The sequence below is a fragment of the Belonocnema kinseyi genome, chromosome 6 (genome assembly GCF_010883055.1).
Source record: "Belonocnema kinseyi isolate 2016_QV_RU_SX_M_011 chromosome 6, B_treatae_v1, whole genome shotgun sequence".
NCBI lineage: Eukaryota > Metazoa > Arthropoda > Insecta > Hymenoptera > Cynipidae > Belonocnema > Belonocnema kinseyi.
Window position 1 is genome coordinate 73,361,334 of NC_046662.1, and position 5,600 is coordinate 73,366,933.

The following is a 5,600-nucleotide window of genomic DNA, read 5'->3' on the forward strand; positions in this document are numbered from 1 at the left end:
GATAAAATAATTATTTGTTTCATCATTTTCTATTTTATGTGTAATGACAAGCTCTATGTCTAAAAGGCTAAAATAAATTATTTTGAAAAAAAAATTACGAACAATTATTTTTCTTTATAAAAAAGATTTTGTTTCCTCTTTAGATTTACGAAATTTCGTCAAAAAGTGCATTTTTGGTTATTTCTATATCTTCTTTTTTGAGCATTCATTTTATGAATGGCATTATTCCGATTTTTAGGGGAAAAAATCATCATTTTAAGAATTTAAGGTTCGAATATAGTCCTTCTTTTTTTTAATAATTACTTAAATTAATTTTCCGCATAATTCTGTAAAATCCCCTTTTCCAAATCTTCGAATTTAAACATATTTAATTTTAAAAAGTACAAATTTGAAATAATTCTGTATTCGGAAATGTTTCAATTTGAAAATATTGTTTAAGCAATCTTTTTATGAATGGAAATATTCCGATTTCTTATCTTTCAGACGATCAGCAAACACGTAAAAAAGTTCAGTTACACCATGAATTTCTTTACTTTTAAGAAAAAAAATCATAATTTTAAAAGTATGAAGTTCTTTTTGATTATTTTTTTTAAATAAATGAATACTTAAATTAATGTTCCGCATAAGTCTGTAAAAACCCCTTTTCACAATCTTCAAATTTAAACATTTTTAAAATTACAACTTTAAAATAATTCTCAATTCGGAAATGTTTAAATTTGAGAATATTGTTTGAGTAATCTTTTTATGAATGGAATTATTCCGATTTTTTATCTTTCAGACAATCAGCAAAAACGTAATAAAAGTTCAGTCACTCCATGGATTTCTTTACTTTTAAGAAAACAAAATAATTTTAAGAATTTAAGGTTTTAATAAAGTTTTTCCTTTTTTTCAATAAATTAATATTTAAATAAATATTCCGCATAAGTATGTAAAAACCTCTTTTCCAAACTAAAAAATGTTAATTTACAGAAGTATAAATTTGAAATTATTCGCAATTGGGAAACGTTTGAATTTGAAAACATTGTTTGAGCATTCATTTTTTGAATGACATTCCTATTTTTCTTATCTCCCAGACGATCAGCAAACACATACAAATAGTTCAGTTCCGACATGACTTTCTTTACTTCTAAAAAAAGCAAAAATCATAATTTAAAAATTTTGAAGTTCTTTTTTATTATTAAAAAAAAATTAATACTTAAATTAATGTTCCGTATAAGTCTGTAAAAGCCCCTCTTCAAATCATTTTATGAATAGCATTATTCTGATTTCTTATCTGCCAGGCGTTCAGCAAACACATAAAAAATTGAAATCATATTTTTAAAAATATGAAGTTCTTTTTTCATTATTCTGTTACATAAATCTTTAAAAGTCCCTTTTATAAAATCTTCAAATTAAAAAATGTACAAAGTACGATACTGAAATAATTTTTTATTCGAAACTTTTAAATTTGTAAATATTGTTGGGAATTCTTTCAATTAAATGAAATTGTTTATTTTAACTTTAGTTTTTTTTTAATCAAAATATACTGAATTTTTTGTTCTCATTATAAATTATTCATGTAAAAGTCAAATTTTTGAAAAATCACAGTGCGCAGCAAAAATACAGAATTATAAAATAAAATTGTGGTTAACTAATGATTCAAATATTCTTTAAATAAAATTTATAGCGATGTATATTTGATGAAAACATTTAACCGTAGTATAAATGCAAAGTTTTCATTAAAAAAAACTGTAGTTACAGAATTCTTAAGCAAAATTTCAGTGACGTACATTTAATGAGACCATTCTTCTCAAGTTTTTTTATATAAAAATTTCATTTTAAAACCAAATTCTTTTTTTTTCACCTCAAAAAATTTAACGAATTTTCCGTTATAACAAATGATTTCTGTGAATATACCATTTTTTCTCAAAATCACACTGAAGTAAAAATTCAAAATTGTCAAAAACAGTTTAGATAAATAATTATTCAAATATTCTTTAAAATGCTTAGCCACATACATAAGTTGAAAACATTTACACTGTTGTAAAAATACAAAGTCATCAAAACATTGTACTTTATGAATTCTTCAAACAATTTGTTGTGACACAAATTTGATGAAAACATGAAGATTAATCAAATTCACTGACAAAGGACCCCCATTGTGTGCCGAAACATTTGAAGCAATATAATTTTTTCCAGTTTACCTGACCTGATCTACATTAACAAAGAAAGAGCGACAGCAAAATAGGCTATTTTTAGCCTATTTTTGGGCCTCGCTAGAAACCTGGGGAAAAATATGTCACAGGTATGAAATTACTCGTCATTGAAAACCAAAATGAGCATCGATTTTTGTGGTTAGTAAATTTCAAAAAATTACCCCTATTTAGGGATTCAGAAGAGGCACCAAAAATTAAAAAATAGGAAATGCCACTAATTATAAAATCAGTTTTTACATCAACTCCTTATCAATAAAGAAAATACGTGATTTTACTTTTGTAAGGTTTATTTTATAGAAAAAATACAATGAAAAATGATTTTATAATTATATTGGTATTTCCTATTTTTTCATTTTTGTTTTGGTCTTCTCAACCCCTAAATAGGGGTAATTTTTTTATAAAAAAAAAAACGAAAAGCGTTTCTCATTTTGTTTTTCAGTGACGAATAATTTGATGCCTGTAACATATTTTTAAATGTTTTCTCCAGGTCCCTAGGGAGGTCCCAAACCTCCCAACTTTGGCGTCACTCTATATAATCCTGCATTGATTATTATATTATTTTTTAAAATAATTTTAGGAAACGTTTGACATTTACTCGTTAATAAAATTGAAATTTTCTAATAAAAGGGTTGCAAATATTGACTTTTTTTATTATATTTGTATTTTGAAAAGGAAACAATTTACCTGTTTAAAAAACATCCATTTAAAAATACCACTGTTCTCTCTAAAATTGAACTACTGAAACTAAACTAAAAGTGGCAAAAGTTCTTTAAATGAAAAAAAAACTTAAATTTCTAAATTTTTTGCAACTTTGAAACCTTCATACTGTATTGTATAATAAATAGTACTAGAAGCTTATTGAAAGTTCATACTCAAAAATGAAAAATATTCTTTAAATTGAGGAGGTTTATAAGTAGAAAGATTTTAATTTCACGTTCTTAAATTAATGTTGAAATCGTTTAAACCTTTGCGTCTATAATTTTACAAGTATTTTAATTTATAAAAAATTCTAAATTTGTAACTTCTAATTTTGGAATTAAAGGATAGCAGGACAAGATTATTAGCTAAAAAAAGCAGACAAATTAAGACAAAAATTTGTTTATAATATTGTTTTTCAAATTTTTTCGTCATTTAAACAATTTTAATAAATATTTTTATGCAAGTTTTTGCAAATTTTTACAATTTTATTCTTACTCAAAAGCTACAAAATTTATTTTGAATTTGCTTCTTTTAATTAGACATTAGAGTTTAAATCACCGTGTAGCTGAAGTTTTAGACGACTAAATTTGACGAATTTAAATTTTTTTCTTAATTTAAATAACACTAGAGGATAATGGTTAAGATAGTCATTTTGATATTCATTCTTGCGAATTATACATAACAAAAATGCAAGTGCAAAGAAAAATTAAAAAAAATCTCAGTTTTCACCCAAAAGAAAAGAATTTGGCTGCTTTTTTACTTCGAATTTCAAAACATACTATCCACAAGGTGTAAACGAAAATTTCCAAAATTAATTGTCGAACTCCAAAAAACTGTACCGTTTTTTTATTTGAGATTTTAAAGCATGTAACCCAAAGGATTTTAAGGAAACATTAAAATTACATTTTCCACCTCCGGAGAAGTGTACACGCCTCCAAGCACATAGATAATCCAGTAGGATGATCGAATTCTTGTCTTGGATTTTTATGCATATCGCCCGGAAAATTGTTCGCAATGAATCAATTTTTTGTAAATCTTATTTAGAATCGTCAATATTAGGTATATCGAGTTGAAAATCAAAATTTCTCTTCGAAATTAGCCATGGAATGAAATGGAAAAACCCCCAAAAGTGAAAAAATGGGTTTTGCGACTTTAAAAAATAATTTAAAATAATATCTTCTTATACACATACTTTTTTCTTTACCAATAATGAGTATACCCACCCAGATGAAATAGGTCAAAGACGTAAAAAAAAGAAAAAGATGAGCATAAATCTATTTCTGCTTATCTAGATAAATCGGAGGAGAAAAACAAAAGCTTTTTAGGATCAGAAATTCGGCCCAGTTTTATCCTGCCTATGTGTTCACAGAGTGAAACGTACTCAATGTAGTATAGATTTAACGGCTCCAGAGAAGTACCTGAATTTAAAGATATTATCTTTGCTGTATTTCCAGTGTTGACAGATGAGCTTAACATCTGTCAACACTGTACTACAGGTGCTTCATTGCATTCACAACCGAGACGTTACAACTACGTTACGCTTCCACTACAGTTCACTTCGTTTACTTCTTCCGAACTACGCCATCCTAGCGTCGTATATAGAGACTAGAGTTTTGACTTCGCGAAACTTATGTACAAAAATGGGTAAGTAGATGTTTCAATTTGCATGCAAATATTTAAAAGTGAGATATATATTACTTTTCTTTCTTGAGCAAATTAATTTTCGGTGTGAGAAATGTTTTCTACTCTATATACATGACCATTAATAATATCTTCAAATAAGTTTTTTTTATTAAATTGTAAGGTGGCTTTATCCTTTTATTTTCTTCAAAAATGAGTATAAACGGGTGACAAAATTCAGCACCTGCGTTGGCATTTGATTTTAAGACTGGTATCCTGCAAACTTTTAACGCTGTTCAGAACTAATTATACAGGGGATGCGATCTCGGCTCCAAATTGTGATAAAAAGCTCTGATGATACAGTTAATAATTTAGGATGAAGTGAACATTTCAATGTTTTTCAATGAAATGGCGTGCTATCCTGAAATTCGAGATAAGTAATTCAATATTTTCCATAAGTTTGGCTTGTCATTCCGAAATTTCAGAATGACTAATCCATCCCACCTTTTCCAGCTCCGCCAATTTTTCGGGGCGTCTAAACGCAGCCTTTCTTTAAATTTAAATCAAGTCTAATATAATAAATATTTTTCAATCACGTGTAGAAATAGCCCGGGTTAGCCCTGGTACAAGAAGGTTTCAGGTCAGGGACTGGCCGGACTATGTTTTGTTTTTTAAGAGCCTAGCCGTGTGTTGGTCGGGGACTCGCTGGACAAAATTTATGTCAAAACCCCAGCCGGGGGCTGACTGGGCTCTGATCGGACAAATCTTATGATCTATGTTCAGACGGTAGCTGGCCGGGCGCTGATTGGCAATAATAAAATGGTTGAACTTTGTTTATAACTTAATTACTTTTTCTGATTTAATTAAAAAATGTATGCGTATACCCGCATGGATTATCATTAAGAAATTTTCAACGTTCACGATTGAATTTCTGAGTCCCGCCGTTGAAAATTTTAAATGTTCATAAAAAATTACGTTTCCTGTTATTCTAAAAACTTGTAAAATAGTCTTCAACGGGAAAAAACTAAATATCACGCGATGAAAAATTGTAATCGATTTAAATTATTTATTTAAAATGTATTTTAT

General features: G+C 27.6%; 1 protein-coding gene across 1 annotated transcript in view; it reads left to right on the top strand.

Moving 5' to 3' along the window:
* Window positions 1-4,432: 4,432 nt before the first annotated feature.
* LOC117174385 (alkaline phosphatase 4-like) overlaps window positions 4,433-5,600 on the top strand; it is a 58,651-nt gene continuing 57,483 nt past the window's right edge. Inside the window, exon 1 of the mRNA XM_033363472.1 lies at window positions 4,433-4,538. The gene's annotated coding sequence lies outside the window, so the exon portion shown is untranslated. The remainder of the gene's footprint in view (window positions 4,539-5,600) is intronic.